This window comes from Silene latifolia, chromosome Y (assembly GCF_048544455.1).
Source record: "Silene latifolia isolate original U9 population chromosome Y, ASM4854445v1, whole genome shotgun sequence".
Lineage (NCBI taxonomy): Eukaryota > Viridiplantae > Streptophyta > Magnoliopsida > Caryophyllales > Caryophyllaceae > Silene > Silene latifolia.
Window position 1 is genome coordinate 367,303,590 of NC_133538.1, and position 21,242 is coordinate 367,324,831.

Consider the following 21,242-nt stretch of genomic DNA (forward strand, 5'->3'; position numbering starts at 1 on the left):
ACCATGGATACCTTCCGAGCGTGGCCACGCATTTCCAGTTCATTACTCCTCGAGTGGCCCTGAGATATTGTTATAAACCTGACAAGGGGTGGACAATTCCTATTGCACTTGATCCCTTCGATTAGCCACATCCATCATAACCTAAAATATGCCCATTTGACCCCATTTACGAAGGTCGTAGTAACATAAATCAAAGTTAATCTGAAACTGTGCCATCTTAGGCGAATAGTCTTTAGTAAAAAGAATCGACTCATTTGAATACTATAGTAGCTCTCGCCACGACCAGGCTATATAAATTTTTCTGAACTCTATAAGCGGTCATAAGGCCCGACATAGTGTTCATAATAGTCTGCCTATGTGATCGACTAGTCATTCTCATATGACTCCATGGAATTTGAACTTGCCATCAATAACATCACACTCTAGTCTCTTCGACACATCACCTCATACAGGTGACTATGGGCGATTACTATGTTAATCCGTGTTCACTTTAACGGGGTTCAATTTTGTCACTACAACCCGTTTAGATATAACAATGTATAAGAAAAGATAAAAGACAAATGTGATTATGAACATGAATAAAAACAACACTTTTATTTCATTTCAAAATCTAACATAAACTTGGTACACGTTTAAGTCCCATGGACGCAACATGTCCATCATGCTTGGCCTGCGATAAAGGCTTGGTGAGCGGATCGGCGATGTTTTCATCCGTCCCAACCTTACATATCGCAATTTCCTTTCTTTCAATGAAATCTCTAATTACATGATATTTTCTAAGTACATGTCTATATCTATTACTAGATTTAGGCTCTTTAGCTTGGAAGATCGTCCCACTATTATCACAATAGAGAGTGATGGGATCATTGGCGGTAGGTACTACTCTTAGACCTTCCATGAATTGCATGATCCACACAGCTTCCTTGGCAGCTTCTGATGCTGCAATGTACTCAGCCTCCGTTGTTAAATCCATGATCCACGACTTCCTTGAAGCTTCTCCAGCTAACGGCACCACCATTGAGCATGAAAAAGAAACCAGCTTGTGATTTCATGTCATCTCTATCCGTTTGGAAACTTGAGTCCGTGTAACCATTAACACGGAGCTCGATGTCTCATCCAAACACTAAGATAGAATCCTTAGTTCTGCTCAAGTACTTAAGGATGTTCTTGATGGCTATCCAGTGACTCTCACCTGGATTTCCTTGATATCTACTCGTCATGCTCAAGGCATACGAGACATCAGGACGTGTGCATATCATGGCGTACATGATTGATCCAACAGCGGAAGCATAAGGGATCATCTTCATGCGTTCAACATCATGGGGTTTGAAGGGAGATTGAGACTTGCTCAATATAGTCCCAGTTACCATAGGTACCAATCCCCATTTAGATTTGTCCATGCTGAACCGTCGAAGAATCTTATCAACATAAGACTCTTGACTTAGTGCGAATATCCTCTTGGATCTATCTCTATGGATCCGGATACCTAATATGTGTTGTGCCTCTCCTAAATCCTTCATTTGGAAGTGGTTACCTAACCACTTCTTAACAGAAGATAACATCGGAATATCATTTCCAATGAGTAGTATGTCATCGACATACAAGATTAGGAACACAACATTGCTCCCACTAAATTTCATGTATAAACATGGTTCCTCAACACTTCGAGTGAAACCATTCTCTTTTATAATATGATTGAATAAATTATTCCAACTTCTAGATGCTTGCTTAAGACCATAAATGGATCTCTTAAGTTTGCACACTTTGTTAGGATTCTTAGAATCAACAAAACCTTCACTTTGTATCATGTACACTTCCTCTTCTAAATGCCCATTTAGAAAAGCGGTTTTGACATCCATTTGCCATATTTCATAATCATGAAATGCGGCAATCGCTAACAAAATCCGTATGGATCTCAAAGATGGCTACGGGGCGAAGGTCTCATCATAATGGAGACCTTGGACTTGGGTAAATCCTTTTGCCACTAGCCTAGCTTTGTAGACATCATCATGTCCTTCTATGCCATTCTTGACTTTGAAAATCCATTTGCATTGAAGAGGTCCTGCCCCTTTAGGCAAATCTACCAAGTTCCAAACTAGGTTTTCAAGCATAGAATCCATTTCGGACTTTATGGCTTCAAGCCATAAGGAGGAATTAGGACTAGAGATTGCGGCCTTGTAGGTGGCGGGCTCGTCACTTTCTAAAAGCAACACATCGAGTGTTCCATCTTCTTCAATAAGTCCCACATATCGATCAGGATGGCGAATAACTTGGCCCTTTCTTCTAAGAGGAGGAGGGACAACCGCGCTAGATGACAAAGCAACATCTTCTTGCGTCTCTACTTCGATTTGTGGCTCTTGAACTTCATCAAGTTTAAAATTTCTCCCACTCTGTCTCTTAGAAATAAATTCTCTTTCTAAGAAGACAGCCTCGCAAGACACAAACACTTTGTTTTCTTGAGGTTTGTAGAAGTAGTAACCTCGAGAGGTCGAGGGGTAACCTACAAAGATGCTTTTTTCAGATCTTGGGGCAAGCTTGTTGCCGGTTTTTGCCTTGACGTAAGCATCACATTCCCAAATTTTCATGTAGGATATATTAGGAACTCTTCCCGTCCACATCTCATAAGGAGTCTTTTCGGTTGACTTCGTGGGACTATTATTCAAAGATCTACTTGCGGTTTGAATCGCAAATCCCCAAAACGAGTTTGGTAGCTCGGTTTGACTCATCATTGATCGAACCATATCAAGTAGGGTTCGATTTCTCCTTTTGGCAACACCATTGAGTTGTGTTCCGGGTGGAGAAAGTTGTGATATAATACCACAGCCTTTTAAGTGTGAATCGAATTCAAGGCTAAGATATTCTCCACCACGATCGGATCGTAGTGCCTTTATTCTTTTGTTCAATTGGTTCTCTACTTCGTTTTGAAACTCCTTGAATTTCTCAAAAGCTTCACTTTTATGTTTCATTAAATAGATATACCCATATCTACTCAAGTCATCGGTGAAGGTTATGAAGTAGTCATAATTTCCTCGTGCGGTGATACTCATTAGTCCACATACATCGGTATGTATGAGTCCCAATAGTTCACTTGCTCGAGTTCCTTTACTGCTAAAAGGATTACGAGTCATTTTGCCAAGAAGGCAATATTAGCATGTTCCATATGATTGATAATCAAATTGTGTAATCACATTACTTGAAATTAATCTTTTGATGCGATTCTCGTTTATGTGACCTAATCGACAATGCCAAATGAACGATTCATTTAGGTCACTTGATTTGAGTTTCTTTGATTGAATGTTATAGATATCATTAGTCGGATTTGAGGTTTCTAAAATGTAAATGCCATTAATGGAAGAAGCTTGGCCTATAACCAAGTCGTTCCTTGAAATAGTACAACAATTGTTCTTAATGACAAAACAAAATCCGTCCATGTCTAACATAACGATAGAAATAATGTTTTTAGAGAGTGTAGGCACATAAAAACAATTATTTAAATACAACTCAAATCCATTAGGCAAAGCTAATACATAAGTTCCTTTGGATTCGGCCGCTACTCGAGCTCCATTTCCAAGGCATAGATCCACATCTCCTTTGCTAAGCCTCTTCACGTCTCTTAAACCCTTTAAATGATTACAAAGGTGAGAACCACAACCGGTATCCAGTACCCATGTCGTAGTGCAAGTATGATTTATATCAATAACATAAATTTCCTTAGGAATTTTACCTTTTGGAACAATGATTCCTTCCCTTATATTTCGCAAATATATGAGACAATTCCTAAGCCAATGTCCCATGCCATAGCAATAATGGCACTCATCTTCAACTAGCTTGAAGTTTTTCCCTTTCTTTCCCTTCTTCTTGAACTTTTTGCCCTTTGAAGCAAGAACTTGATTGCTTGAGCTCCCACTAGTCTTGGCATCTTTATCTTCCAAAGACAAAGATCCTATAGATTTTATGAGGCGGTCTTCCTGAGACCGGCTCACAAGAGATCTTGTAGGAGGTTTAGAAGAAGTGATGAAGTTTAGGTTTCCATCCGAACCAATCCCAAAATGAAGTTCTCTAGTATAGTCGAAATCATTGTTGAAGCAAACGTCGTCAAAAACATTGTGGCAAGACTCAATAGTTATCGGTGTAGTAGCGTTTGATGGATTCATTGTAATGAACTACAAGTATGGAGGAAAAGGAAATATTAAAATTTATCTTTTTAATATCATACTTGTAAATAAATTAACAAGATATGAGCATTTATATAGTGGCCTCTACCCAACTATTATAAATGATTCCAAGATCCAAATTCATATTAACTTGGGCACGGTGTGGCCGATTCATCCCTTATCAATATAACTCGGTGGATTAACGCTTTAATCGATTCTACTTTTAGAACTCTTGGTCGATAAAATTACATTAACATTTATCTTTAGCCCAAAACATATCCGATAAGGGCACGGTGTGGCCGATTCATCCCTTATCAATACTTTTGTTGAGTTCAACCCAAATTACGAATAAATGTGTCCATGATCCAAATCCACATTAACTTGGCCACGGTGTAGCCGATTCATCCCTTATCAACATGAATTCGGTGGATAGACATTTATCACCCACTTCCCCTACGTAACAAGGTTTGTACCCCGGTGTGGCCGAGTGCACTCCCTCACGAAATAGGTTTTCATGGTTTCTACTCTTTGGTAAAGCTAAGTCTCAATTGTTTATTTTAGTGAGAAGTCATGTCAATTTATTATCTATCACGTTTTAAGTGAACTAAAGCGGTGAACTACGATAATTGTAATTGACACGGTCGATAAACTCGATTTAATGATAATGCATGTTTTAGTTATGGCGATTTAGCGATACATGCGACATATAAATAAAATGCAAAGCAAAAAATAAATCCTAGTATGGCCTTCCTAAAATAGAAAATCTAATTAACTATCACATATTCGGAAACCAGCTCCATTGGTCCCTTGAACTTCGGTTTTGGCACGCATCTCGAGGTAACACCGTCTTTGATGGATCGCCTTCTCGAGTGATACCGTCTTCAAGGATCTCCGGAATAAATAAATTACATAACAAATTACATAACTTCTTATTATATATTTGTAATTAAAATTAAAATAAATCTATTAAATTACAAAACGGTGATACGAGATCACAATAAATTATAACCGAAATAATATTCCCATACATTTCGGATAATACCAATTAAAAACTAAGGCCATACTAAGTAAAAATTACATAAAATAAAATTATGACAATCATAAATAAAATGCAGCATTATAATATGTATGAACATGCCCAATTTTATGCTAAATCGCCTTTAAGGAGCCAATATCGTATATTAAACGGTTTTTACGGATTTGCGTGATTCAACCTTTTAAAATCATAATAAATTACATAAAATCATATTTATGCACAAGTTAATTACCCTAACCAACTTAGGACTCAAAATTAGTCCCCACTAACATATTGACAATAATTAACTTATATTTCTTAAAATTATATTTATCAACTTTTCAATTTTAGATCTGAAATAGATAATAAAATTCAACATGTGACATTTTTCCTTAGTCATGAAGTATGTTTTAGCAATTATTCACTAATTAAAGTCACTATTTATGTTATTTTTCATCAAAAATTCATAAATCATGCATAAAGACTTCATTATAGACTATTATTTTACACACATCTTGTAAAATTGCATGTGACAACATACTAAATTTCTATGACCAGAATCGAAATATTTCTCATATTAACCTATTTTATCATTTAAAATCGATTTTATCATGAAAAATCCATATTTCGAGCATAAGAACTCAAAAAATTATGAATATTTACAGGCCATCTAAATATAATATATGTGAAAACATATTCAAAAACCACTGGAAAAAACGAAGTTTAGCTAATTTTAGTCCGAAAATGACATTTTTATCATAATATCACATTTTAATGCCATTATTATATAAAATGAACAATAAAAATCAATAAATTAACCAAAATATCCTAAATACATTTTAGGATCAGAAACATTAACATGCATAATTGATTTCGTGATATATCATAATAAACACAAATTTATAAGTTTTATATGTTAATCGTATAACTCGGAAAAACTATAACCGATTTGCATGCAAACAACCTAAGGCTCTGATACCGCTTGTTAGAAATCTATATTGTTGGAGTAGTGTCCTCCACAATAAGTGCGTTTACATATTAAATCTCGTAAAAGGAATATCAGGGATTTAATTATTTATTTGTCAGCTGATCGTCGTTAATCGGTAATGATTGGCTGACTAGAGTTTGACATTATTGTCGTGTGACGGCGGTGATCAGCTGATCCCTTTAGGTCACACCTATAGGATGACGCCCAAATAGAATAAATTAATTGTTTGTATGAGATACGAGATAATTAATTCCTTGTATTATTTGACTCTTAGTTAGTCACATAAATGTATTATTTGATGACGGGTTACGAACTCGGGATAAAGAGATTTATTATTTAATTATGAGATATTTAAATAACAAATGATTAGAATTTATTAATTAATTGTTAATTAATTAATTTTATACGATATGTGTATATGTTTTGAGGTGGAATTAATTAGCTATTAAATTTTACAAGAGGTTGTAAAATTAGCTAAATGGGTTAATATTGACACATTGTATGTTGATAAAATGGTCTTATGATTACTTAATAGTTAAGTAGTCATTGGTAGTTAATTTATATTATTTAAGTGTTAAATAAATTAAATTAATATTTAATTATGTAAGATAATTAAATATACGACTTATAAGCATTTGTGGGGCAAATATCGAAAACCGAAATGGACCAAAAGTAGTCCACATATACTGGTTTTTTGAGGAAATCACAAGTGTCCTTTAGGTGGATTTTTCCACTTATAATTGTCCCCTCAAATTGCCTATAAATACCATTGAAACTCCACCATTTCTCTAGTTGGAAAAATTTGAAGAAAAATTGGTCTAGGTTCATATACACTACCTAAAGACCAAATTTTTCTTCTTATTTTGTTCATCTTTTATATCAAAAACATATATAAATATTAACTAATAATATTATCAAAGTAATAATATTTATTAGTACATCATATATACAATTAAACAAGGTTTACTACTACATATATCTAGTTAGTATTGTATTGGTATTTTGGGTTGATTCTTGGGTGTATCCTTAGGAGACCATCTTTTTGGTGGTTTGTTGTCTTGGAGGATCATCCATTTTCATAGCTCAAGAACAACATCAAGGAAGGAGTCCTTGAGTTGTGCCCAAAACTTGCCTTATACAATGAAAGGAACTTTTGTCTTAAGATGGTTTAATACCATCTTTTATACTTTTATTTGCATGCATGTAGATTTAGACCATTTTAAATTAATTTGTAATTTTAATATCATAAGATGAGTATTAATATGGTCTAAATAACTAACAAGTGGTATCAGAGCATTGTTAAATACATGCATGTTGTCTTAAGACGATTTTAGTAATTTATGAGATAAATTAATAAAATTGATATTATGTTATTAAAATTCATTTTATCACATAATATAGTCTTGCATGTAAATAATCTGGTCTTAAGATGATATGGGATGAAAATTTGATTTTTGGTAAATGTTTTCACTTTTTATAACTTAAATTGGCATAAAATTGAGTAAAAATGCATTAAAATTAATTAAGAGTTAATTTAGTTTGGTTGCATATTAATTTTATGCATGTTTATTTAGAAATAACCACTTGCATGTTCTATTTATGAGATAAGTAGATACTTTAAATTAATGTGATTAATTTAGGTTGTTTATTAATTTTTATTTGATAAAAATGGTTAAATAATGGTTATTTTGTAAATAAATATTTATTTAACTTTAGGGCTCGAAATTTCTGAATTTTTAGCTCCTGGAAATTGTTCCAAAATGTACTAAATTTTATAATAAGTCATTTCAATTTTTATGGTTTGATTTAGAATTAAATCGTAAAAATTATCGCTTTACCGATTAAATTGTAAAATCGTTTTAAATAAATTTCAAAAACAAAAATTTTCACTTGCATGGAACTTTTGGTGTAAGACCAGAATATTCATGGTTTTGAAATTTATTTTTCCATAAATTTTTATATTAAATGGAATTTTTGTATGATAATTGTGAATTATTATATCTTTTTTGTCACAATTGTGTTTTAATTCCCATATAAATTCAAGATAATTGTTGAGAATAATTATTTTGATATTAGACTAGATTAGAATGATGAGTAAGTCTTAAAAGTGTTTTAAGAATTGATTATGAATTTTTTATTGGTAAAAAATTCCGTCAAAGCAAGCTCAAATGATCGTTGATGGTAAGTTAGACGATTTGGCATGTCATTTTTCATAATGCATTTTATTATTCATTTAGATGAATGTTTTTTTTTAGAATTATAATTATGTAATTTTTCCTAATATGGCCATAGGTAGAAGTTGGTATTTCCCGAAATGTAAGGGAATATTGACTTGTTTTCAAATTAATTGCGATTTCGCATCGCCTAATTTGTAATTAATTAATAGTTTTATTTTAACTTTATTACAAATTGTATAATAGGGTATAGTTATGTAATTTAATTATTAGTAATTAGATGAAGCTTCTAAAGACGGAGTTTTCATGAAGACAGTGTTTTCGGAAAGGCGTTCCGAAATCCTAAAGAAGGAGGCCAATTTATGAAGACTCAAGGGACCAATTTGTTGGTTTCCGAAGTGTAATAATTTTAGTTAATTAGATTAAATAGGTGGCCATATTAGGACTTGTTTGTTTTAATTCTTTTATGCATTCATGCCAAATCGTCACTACATGTTTTATTTTTGTTGTTATCGATTTAATTGTCTAGCATTCACCAATTTAGTTCACTTAAAAGTGATAGACAATTAAATTTATAAGATCTCTCACATTTTGTTTAAAATTGATATTAAGCCTTACCAAATAATAACACCTATGAATCCCTTCTTCATTAGAGGTAGGTTCGGATCACCGAGGTACACTCTTTTTACGTTGGGTAAGTAGGGTAATAAAAGTTATTACGCGTGAAAATTGGTGGGACTCAATGGGATAAATATGGGTTGAATCGGTCCACCGTGCCCGTATTTATTCTGGAGCTAAAAGATAGATTTTAAGAAAATCCGTCAACCAAGAGTTCTAGTAGTAGAATCAGTCAAAATGTTGACTCACCAAATTTATATAAATATGGGTTGAATCGATCCACTGTGCCCGTGTTTATATAAAATTGGATCTTGGAATCATTTATATAATTCAGTGGGAGATTAATATATAAATGGGAACTTGTTAAATAGTTTCACAAGTTAAATATTTCTAGACGATAAATGTTAATCTTTCCTTTATTTCCTTTGTAGTAATCACGATGACTTCTACTAGTGAAACCGCCACGATAGCTAGAGATTCATGGCTACGTTCTTTTATGGACAAATATGTATTAAAAGCCGACGGTAGTAATTTTAAAGATTGGGAGGAACAACTTCGATTAGCCGCGCGCAGTGATGGCAAATTAAGCTACCTTGTCGATCCCTCTCCCCTTCGCCTAGTACTAGGGCCACTGCCGATGTAAGGGAGGCTTTTTCAAATTATCAAAAGGAATCGGCTGCAATAAAAAATGTTTTGATTTTTTCAATGGATCCTGCTTTACAAAGGCAATGTGTCAAGTTTCGCGATGCACATGAAGTATTCTCGAGGCTTTCTACTATGTTTTCTCAAGCCCCGAGAATAATTTAGTATGTCACCATTCGTTTCTTTGAGGCTAACCTCAAAGATGGTCAACCTGTAAGTTCACACATACTTAAAATGATTGAGTACGTGGAAACTTTAGAGGGGTTGGGATGCAAGATCCCCGACGAACTTGTGGTGGACCGAGTGCTCCAATCTCTCGCACGTCAAGGGATTTACCCAATTTAGGGTAAATTACAATATGACAAACATGAGAAAGAGTTTAAATGAGCTCCATTCTCTGCTTGTGCAAGCAGAGAAGGACATGGGATTGAGTGGGAGTACGAGGAAAGATGTGCTTGCGATTAACGTGAAGGGGAAGAAGCAGTTTAAGAGGAACGCATGTAAGAAGCCCGTTCAGGTGGAGGGCAAAGGTAAAGCAATTGCGAATTGCTCTACCAAGCAAAAACCTATAAAGGGTAATCCTCTTAAAGATACTTGTAGTTATTGTAATAACAAGGGACATTGGAGACGTAATTGTACAAAGTACCTGGATGACATAAAAGCTGGCATTGTGAAGCCGACATGTAATTTCTCAACTGAATATTTTATGATAGACATAAATTATGCTTCAAATACAACTTGGGTATTAGATACTGGTCGTGGTTCTCACTTGTGTAATCATTTGCAGGGCCTAAAAAGCATAAGAAAGCTAAACAAGGGTGATGTCGATCTCCGAATGGGAAACGAGTCTAAAGTAGCTGCCGTCTCTGTAGGAACTTATGTACTTAGTTTAGCTTCGGGGTTGGAGTTACATCTTAATAATTGTTATTTTGTACCAACGCTATCTAGAAATATAATATCCGTATCTGTGTTAGACACAGAAGGGTTTTCCTTTGTAATTAAAGACAAGTGTTGTACTTTTTCCCTTAATGGGATTGTATATAGTCAAGCTATTTCAATTAATGGTATTTATATTCTAGATACATGCAACGATGTTTATTATTTAGATATTAAAAGACTCAAAACAGGTGATCCTGATCTATCTTATTTATGGCATTGTCGATTAGGACACATCAACGAGAAGCGCATTAAAAGACTAGTGTCGACTGGTGTAATTAAACCTTTTGATTTTGAATCATTTGGTACATGCGAATCTTGTCTTCTTGGCAAGATGACTCGTTCACCTTTTCTAGTAAAAGGATCTCGAGCTAGTGAGTTATTGGGTTTAATACATACCGATGTTTGTGGCCCAATGACAGTCACTGCTAGAGGTAATTATGACTATTTCATTACTTTTACCGATGACATGAGTAGATATGGGTATATTTACTTAATGAGGTATAAAAGTGAAGCTTTTGATAAGTTCAAAGAGTTTCATAATGAATTAGAAAACCAATTATATAAGAAGATTAAAGCATTACGATCAGATCGTGGTGGGGAATATTTAAGCAATGACTTTAAAGATCACCTTATAAACTGCGGTATTGTATCTTAGTTAACTCCTTCTGGCACACCACAATTAAATGGTGTGGCTGAAAGGAGGAATCGAACTTTATTAGATATGGTTCGATCGATGATGAGTCAAACAGAGTTACCTAAGTCATTTTGGGGTTTTGCCATTTTATCTGCTGTACAATCACTTAATAAAAGTCCCACTAAAGCAACTGATAAAACTCCATATGAGATATAGAAAGGAAAAGTCCCGAATCTGCGATAAATGAAAGTATGGGGTTGTGATGCTTATGTCAAGAGTAAGTCTGACGATAAGCTTGCACCTCGTTCTGAAAAGTGTATTTTTGTAGGCTACCCTAAGGAAACTTGTGGATATTACTTCTATAATAGTAACGAGAACAAAGTGTTTGTGGCACGTGAAGCTGTCTTTCTAGAAAAAGAATTTATTTCTAGAAGACAGAGTGGGAGAAAATTTGAACTTGACGAAGTTCAAGAGCCACAAACTGATATGACAATACAGGAAGATGTTCCTTCTACGTCTGAATCGGTTATTGTTCCTTCAACCTAGGAGGTCGAAAAGGGTTAGTCGCCAGCCCGATAGATACCTTGGTATTATCGAGGAAGATGGTGACTATGAGGTTTTACTTTTAGAAAGTGATGAACCCAAGACCTATAAAGCTATTATGAGTTCGACTCTAAGCTATGGCTCGAAGCCATGCAATCCGAAATGGATTCCATGTACGATAATCGGTATGGGACTGGTTGACTTACCTAAAGATGTTCGACCTCTTCAAAGGTAAGTGGATATTCAAGATTAAAATCGGCATGGATGGACATAAAGGTGTCTACAAAGCTAGATTGGTTGCAAAAGGTTTCACTCAGGTTCATGGTTTACACTATGATGAAACTTTTGCACCAGTTTCTATGCTTAGATCTGTTCGGATAATGTTAGCGATTGCTGCATTTCATAATTATGAGATATGGCAAATGGATGTCAAAACCGCTTTCCTGAACGGGTTTCTGGAAGAGGAAGTGTTCATGACACAACCTGAGGGTTTTGTGGATCCTAAAAATCCTAATAAAGTATGCAAACTTAAAAGATCCATTTATGGTCTTAAGCAAGCGTCAAGGAGTTGGAATCATCGTTTTGATCATGTTATTAAACAGAATGGTTTTTCTCGAAGTGTTGAGGAACCATGTGTATACATGAAGTTTAGTGGGAGTAAAGTTGTTTTCTTACTTCTTTATGTGGACGACATATTACTCATTGGGAATGATGTTGATATGCTTGCTTCTGTTAAGAAGTGGTTGGGAAATCACTTCCAAATGAAAGATTTGGGAGAAGCTCAGCGCATCTTGGGTATCCGGATCTATAGGGATAGATCCAAAAGGATATTAGCATTGAGTCAAAAAGCCTATATCGATAAGATTCTTGACCGATTCAATATGAAAAACTCCAAGAGAGGTTTTCTACCTATGGGCAGTGGGATCACTTTGAGTAAGTCACAGTGTCCTACTGAGCCTAAGGATATTGAACGCATGAAATCGATTCCCTATGCTTCCGCTGTTGGATCGATCATGTATGTTATGATGTGTTCTCATTCTGATGTCTCGTATGCTTTGAGTATGACGAGTCGTTTTCAGAAAAATCCAGGTGAGAGTCACTGGATAGCCGTCAAGAATATTCTGAAGTACTTGAGAAGGACTAAAGATTCATTCTTAGTGTTTGGAGGAGAATCGAATTACGTATAAGAGGTTATACGAATGCGCTTCAAAACCGATAGGGATGATTTGAAATCCCAGTGGTTTTGTCTTTTTACCGAACGGAGGGGCGGTTTGTTTGGAGAAGTTTCAAAGAGTCTATGACCGCTTATTCTACAACGGAAGTTGAGTTCATTGCGGCCTCGAAGGCTGCAAAGGAAGTCGTTTGGATTAGGCAATTTTTAGAGGGACCAAAGTAGTTCCAACCGCCGAGGATCCTATCACTTTGTATTGTGATAACAGTGGGGCTATTTTTCAAGCAAAAGAGCCCACGTCTAGTAACAAGTCTAGGCATGTACTTAGGAAATTTCATGTAATTAGAGATTTAATCGAAAGGAATGAAATTACAGTTTGTAAGGTTGGGACAGCTGACAACATCGCTGATCCTTTAACCAAGCCATTGTCTCAAGCTAAACATGATAGTCATGTAGTTTCGATGGGGTTGAGACGAATGCCGAAATCATTGTAAATTATATGATATATAATAATCAAAATATTGTATTTATTATTTCATATATGATAAGTTGCATTTATCGTTATATTCAGTTTTATGTCTGAATTTATATATACTTTGTTTTCTCCAAATAGGTTGTAAAGACAATGTCGAACCCTATTAAGTGAACTGGATTAACATTGTATTTTGTCCCTAGTTACTTAATGAGGTGACGTATCGGAGTGACTAGATTGTAAGGCGATATATGACAGGTTCGACTGTCATATGGTCATAGTGATGACTGGTCGATTACATAGGCATATTGTGAGACAATTTGTCGGACAATGACCGTTTATAGAGTCCTTTTGTTGCTAGGTCGTGGCGAGGATTTATATTTATTCCCTCGAGTCAATTCTTTAGACTGGTGACTATTTGTCTGAGTTGGTACGGTTTTCCGGTGACTTTGGTTTTTATTCTAGGTCGCACCGTAAAAGAAGGCCGATGAGCATTTACTGGGTCATTGTGATCTGTATCGAATGAAGAAAATAGGTCAACATAATTGTCCTTTTACGTCATATTTTATCTCAAGGCCACTCGAGGAGAGATGACTGTGAATGCGTGGCCACGCTCGGATGAGATCTATAGTAGATTATCCAGTCAGACAGTCATTCTCCTGATCGAGGATACCAATTTATGATATGATCACGTGCAAGAACGACCTGAAAGACATCTTGCATTGAGTGGGAGATATTATTGGACAAGAGAATTGGTAACGCACACTTGTGTCAGACAAGTGGGAGATTGTTGGAGTAGTGTCCTCCACAATAAGTGCGTTTACATATTAAATCTCGTAAAAGGAATATCAGAGATTTATTTATTTATTTGTCAGCTGATCGTCGTTAATCGGTAATGATTGGCTGACTAGAGTTTGACATTACTGTCGTGTGACGGCGGTGATCAGCTGATCCCTTTAGGTCACACCTATAGGATGACGCCCAAATAGAATAAATTAATTGTTTGTATAAGATACGAGATAATTAATTCCTTGTATTATTTGACTCTTAGTTAGTAACATAAATGTATTATTTGATGACGGGTTACGAACTCGGGACAAAGAGATTTATTATTTAATTATGAGATATTTAAATAATAAATGATTAGAATTTATTAATTAATTGTTAATTAATTAATTTTATACGATATGTGTATATGTTTTGAGGTGGAATTAATTAGCTATTAAATTTTACAAGAAGTTGTAAAATTAGCTAAATGGGTTAATATTGACACATTGTATGTTGATAAAATGGTCTTATGATTACTTAATAGTTAAGTAGTCATTGGTAGTTAATTTATATTATTTAAGTGTTAAATAAATTAAATTAATATTTAATTATGTAAGATAATTAAATATACGACTTATAAGCATTTGTGGGGCAAATATCAAAAACCGAAATGGACCAAAAGTAGTCAACATATACTGGTTTTTTGAGGACATCACAAGTGTCCTTTAGGTGGATTTTCCGCTTATAATTGTCCCCTCAAATTGCCTATAAATACCATTGAAACTCCACCATTTCTCTAGTTGGAAAAATTTGAAGAAAAATTGGTCTAGGTTCATATACACTACCTAAAGACCAAATTTTTCTTCTTATTTTGTTCATCTTTTATATCAAAAACATATATAAATATTAAATAATAATATTATCAAAGTAATAATATTTATTAGTACATCATATATACAATTAAACAAGGTTTACTACTACATATATCTAGTTAGTATTGTAGTAGTATTTTGGGTTGATTCTTGGGTGTATCCTTAGGAGAACATCTTTTTGGTGGTTTGTTGTCTTGGAGGATCATCCATTTTCATAGCTCAAGAACAACATCATGGAAGGAGTCCTTGAGTTGTGCCCAAAACTTGCCTTATACAATGTAAGGAACTTTTGTCTTAAGATGGTTTAATACCATCTTTTATACTTTTATTTGCATGCATGTAGATTTAGACCATTTTAAATTAATTTGTAATTTTAATATCATAAGATGAGTATTAATATGGTCTAAATAACTAACATATATCTCATAATACTCAACATATTCTTATATGTTCCATTTAATTTAGTCATAAAATTAATTAGATCTTATGCATGCAAACATATGTAAATATAGTGAAGAAAATCATCATTCTTGCATTGGAAATTTTGGATTATTGGGCACAAGTGAGTTCTCCTACTCACTTGTTCTTGAGCTCTCCTAATATGGATGAACAAAGGATTCAAGTATAGAATCCCTCCCAAGGAATAATACCCAAGATAACCTCTAAATAAAATTAATATTATTGATACTAGAACAATATTAATTTTGAATAAAATTAACCCAAAATAGTGTTTTTGGTCTCTTAATTTTCGGTTTAAGAGAAGGGAGAAGAAGAAGTAATTTATCTCTCTAAAACTCTATATTTTAGATGATGTTAGAATGAATGAATGAATTAATTCTTCTCACGAGTAGTGTATGTACCAAAAGACAAACCCTTGGCTTGTGTAGGTTGGAAAAACCGGGTAGGGGAGGGAGAAAAGACCAATGCATGAGCCTCTATTCTTCCCAAGAAAAGACTAGGCTTGCATGGCTAGGAGACTAGGTTTAATTATTTTGTTTCCACTCAAATAATTTAACATAATTTAAACACCATACTCCCTCCTAATTTCGGACCAAATGGAATAAAATGGATTTCATTTTATCTTTGTCAATTTGTCAATTTGTCACATGTTATAAGACATGTAAAATTGTCATGTATTTTTAACATATTAAAAATCAACGTATTAATAAAATACGTCATGTACAAAATCGACTTAGTAATTCACAATTACTTGTACCAAAATATTTACCAATTATAAATTACAACATCTTGTATTTATAATAAATTATTCATTCAGTTCAATTGTTTCCGTAAACAATAATTTTATATAAGTAATAAAATAATTCGATCACTTAGACCGTATCTTATTTAATCAAATTATAATGAGATACGTAAATATTACTTCCAAAATCGTCCGTCAATTTTAAGTAATTTAATTAACCCGTATCGTCATACGATCAATTAAATAATCAATTAAGAGTGTTACCCTTTAGGTATTACCTAAGGGGATTAACTGATCACCAACGTCGCACGACAGTAATGTCAAACTCTAGTCAGCCAATCATTACCGATATGTGTGAACCAGTTGACAGTAAAAAATTACTTCCCACATGTATTCTTAAAATGAGACTTAAACATGTGATCATCAGGATCTGCAGTTGTGATCGCATTATTGTCGGAGGACACATATTCCAACACTTCTGACAAAGTCAGCTCATTTTATTCCAATGAAAGATATTTGGAATAAGATTCAACTGGATCTTGGGTATAGGAAGCATGTGGCACGGTTACACGGGGTACCAAAGGATATTTTGTCAGATAGAGATGCGAGATATATATCACGGTTTTGGCAAGAGTTGCAGGAATTGAAGAGGACTACCTTAAAGATGAGTACGGTGTTTCATCCTGCGGCAGATGGTCAAACTAAAAGGACTATCAAGACCTTAGAAGACATGTTGCGAACTTTTGCGATAGAATTTGGTGGGAGTTGGGACAAAAAACTTGATCTAATAAAGTTTTCATACAACAACAGCTATCACACAACATTGGGATGTCACCTTTTGAGGCGTTGTACGCGAGGAAGTGTAGGAGTCCGGTGTGTTGGGATGATAGCACTGAAGCTGTGGTTTTAGGACCACAAATGGTGAAAGATATGGTTAAACGGGTAAACTTGATTCGACAAAAGATGAAAGCAGCTCAAGATCGGCAAAAAAGTAATGCAGACTTGCATCGCAGGGATATCGAGTTTGAGAGGGTGATAAGGTTCTTTTGAAAGTATCACTTATGCTCGGCGTCATGAGATTTGGCAAGAGAGGGAAGTTGAGTCATCGATCCATATGAGATTTTGGATCGAGTAGGTGAGGTAGCTTATCGGCTAGCTTTACCACCATCTCTCGATCGGGTGCATAATATTTTTCATGCATCACAACTTCGAAAATATGTGAGTGATCCGTCACATGGGCTCGAGGTTGAGAATATCAAGTTAGATGAAGCTCTAACTTATGCGGAGGAACCAAAGGAGATATTAGATTGTAAGGTGCGCAAGACAAGGAATGGTGAAACTGTCTTGCTTAAAGTGCTATGGTCTAATCACAATGTGGAAGAAGCCACTTGGGAGCCGGAAGAGGCAATGAGGGAATGCTACCCACATATTATTGAGCAGGGACGTTTGGTTACGGGGTCATAACCTTTGTCTATCAAGGGAGGTAGGAGATGATCGCATGTGTTTTGGGATAGTTTTGAGGTCGATATGGTTGTGTTTCGGTGTGTGTGAACATAGTTGGCTATGGTTGGGTGCATGGTTAGTGTCTTTGAGTTGGGTGTTCTTTCGAGTTGCATGGTTAGTAGGTTGGTTTTGCATATTGTATAAGGTATGGTGTGAATTTCAGGGACCAAGTTCGTTTTAAGGAAGGAAGACTATAATACCACGGTTTTCTAGTCTTATCTTACTCGGTCGAGTAGGTCATACTCGGTCGCGTAAGTTGTCAAGTGCTTTTAAACAGGCTACTGTTTTAGGTGCACTCGGTCTAAAAGTGATGAACTCGGCCGAGTAGGTCATACTCGGCCAAGTACTTCAGGTACTCGACGGAGTTCCCGGTCTGATGGGTTATTTTCTCCGCGGTTAGATTAAGATTACCGGAGAAGTATATATAAGCGTGTTATCGGTTAATCATTTTATAATCAGTTCTTACTCACTTTTCTTAAACTCTAAACGACGTAACACTGCTCTCCAACTATCTTTATCATTTCCAAGGCTAGGGTTCATAGATTTGGGGGTTTTCGTTCCTTTTCTGCGTCAATTCAATCAGTAAGTATTTTACCCTTTGTCATTTATAAATTTTGGTTATAGATTTACGAACCCTAATTGGGATTTGGGGGAATTGGGGTGTTTAGCCTTGTTATGTGTGGTTATTGATTGTTTGATATCATATTAGGTGAGGACTTCGTAGAGGAGGCGTTCTAGAGTGATTTTATTGTGCCTTGCACGGATCATGATAATGTAGGGTTTCCCTACTCAGTTGATTGTATAATTGATTAAAGGATATGATATTGATTTATTGGTTGGCATTGCTATTATTGTGAATTGAGATTGTATTGCTGATTGGTTGTTATTATGAGCCATTTTTGGAAGATGGTTCCAATCCCATCTTCGCCCCTTGTGGTTCCTGTCACAAGGGAACTGTGCACATTAATGATCTGGGTTCGCTCGTTGCGATGAGCGCGGATTTGGTGGGCAAGGCTGCAGTCCCCCACTGGTGATGTGGGTTATCTGTTGCGATGGGTAACCTTGTAGGGCTACATATTTTGGTGTGTAGTCGGTTACTGATTATTAATGGAGTTTGGAGGATTGATTGGTTACTGTGTGTATTGGATTCCATTGTTGTGAGTTCTTATCTTGGTTATACAGTTGGCTGACCTCGTTTATTGTTTTCAAAATTGTGGTGATCCATTCGGGGATAGTGAGTAGTTGGTTTAGCTGGTAATGGATATGGATCTTGCTCACGGGTTATGGATAGGGCCGGGTCATCACTTTTCATTTAGTTGGCTTCTGCTGTCACTATAACATTAGTTTCTTTTGGTTAGTAGTTTTTTTGGAGTTGTAAATAATTTTTGGTTTGATATCAGTTTGTATTTGATTAAAGAGTTTTGAACTTTTAATAAATGTTCTTTGATGGTCCATTTGATATAAGTCACCTCGGGCAACCGAGATGGTAGTGCCTCTTTTTACTAAGGTAGGCCTTGCAAGGCACTTTGGTAGATAGGGTTGTTACAGGTACATTTGGAATAAGGGGAAAAGTGTGCTGGATTTGAGTAAAATGATGTACGGGATTTAGCATGTCCCTATATTTATTGAAATAATTATTTTGTCATAAACGTTGTGTCAAAACGTAAGTGGAGTGGCAAACACCACTTACAATATAACTGTATGTGAATATTTGTTCGTAAGTTTAATTCAACTTCCAAATATATACAAATCTATATCTTTTAATACTGTGACGTATTTTATTACAATTGAAGTACACCTCCATATATATAGATGATTCAATGGTACTATTGAATACTACAATCAGTCAATCAATACAATGTCAAACATTATTAAATCATAAGAAAAAATTTATATAAAGCTTATCATTAACCTTTTAAGTAACTTTTTCCTTCAACCATATTATTTGTTTGTCTATTTCATTTTATGGCGCCTCAACTTGTTGTTTGTCTCTCTATTGTAGAAATGCGTTTGATTGGTAATTGGATTTTTCACCCTCAATTTGGCCCACTTGTCATCTAATAATTGACTCCCTCCTCTTTCCTTTGTCTTAGTGCCAAAACCAAAGACAAAAAAATGATCAGGACGAAAGAAGTACTTATCATAACTTATGCAAAAGGTAAAATGTGTACAGTAATGAAGATTCTGGTGTGGTATGGCTTATAAATAGACCTAGAATGATTGACTCGAACCGAAAGGGTTGGCCCAAGACTCGAGATTGACCCGGCTACAATATCGGAGTACGATATGAAACCCAAATTGACTCAACCCGACCCAAACATGGGTCGAGCTTTGTTAACCTCTAAGACTGTAACTGGCCCAATCCGAAACAACGCAATTCGAAAATGACCTAACACAACATAACACTAATTGACCTTAAACAACTTGAAGTGATTAATATGAAATCACACTTAATATTATTTATGTTATAATAATGAATCAATTATCAAAACTAAACGATTAATAGGTAATAATAAAAAATGTGCTTTTTTTATCCTATAATCATTGACCCGGCAATGACCAGACTAACAAACTGGTCGGACTATATCTTTTCGATTACTTGTCGTTAGGAGCACCTAGACCAAAACACAGTTTATAACTTCACCAACAACTCTACAATTAGTAAAGAGGCAAGTAAAGGTCGGATCCCAAGGGACGGGAATTGAGATGAGATTTCTATTGCAACTAGCGGTGTCTTAGGGGTGTCACAATTGGGGTTGATTTAGAGGATCACTAAACTAAATAGCAATGAAAGTAAACACGCAAGATGAATTAAAAGGGTTGTAAATAATTGATAAAAAGCACTAGGGTGTCATGGGGTCATAGGGGATTCATGGGAATTGATCATACAAACATGTTCTCAAATTATAAGCAAGCAATTATTGTTGTGATGGATTGAGTTGGTTTATTTCTTACAATCCTAGGAAAGTTTGGGTCCCGGAGCCGAATCGATTAGATTGTACAACACCTACAAGTCGACTTAGTCTTCCCTACTCAACAACATGCATGGTCTAATGAGACTCGAGTTGGTTTATGTCTTACAAGTCTCATTGAAAAGATAGGTGATGGGTAAAAAATGCAAGGATTCATAGGCTCGCATTTCATCAAACATAACATGTGCATGAGTTGAGATCAAAACAAGCAAGCAAATAAATCATGAAAGCATATTAATTTAAGCATGAATCATTCCCCATGTTGGTTTCCCCTAATTACCCATTAACCCTAGCTAAGGAACTACTGACTCATTATCATGTTGAACATGCTAGCAAGGTTGTCAATCATACCAACAAAGTGAAACATGATGAATAAATGAAAGTAATTAACAATAATTAAAAAGGGATTAAGAGAATTATACCTACTAATGATTCCAATAATAAAGCAAAGAATAAAAGAAGTGCTTGATGCTTGATTGAGAGGTTGTCAATCTCCCAATAATAACTCAAATAATCTTCAATTACCAAAAATAAAGGATGAACAAGAGAGAGATTAAGGAAATAAAACTTGTATTA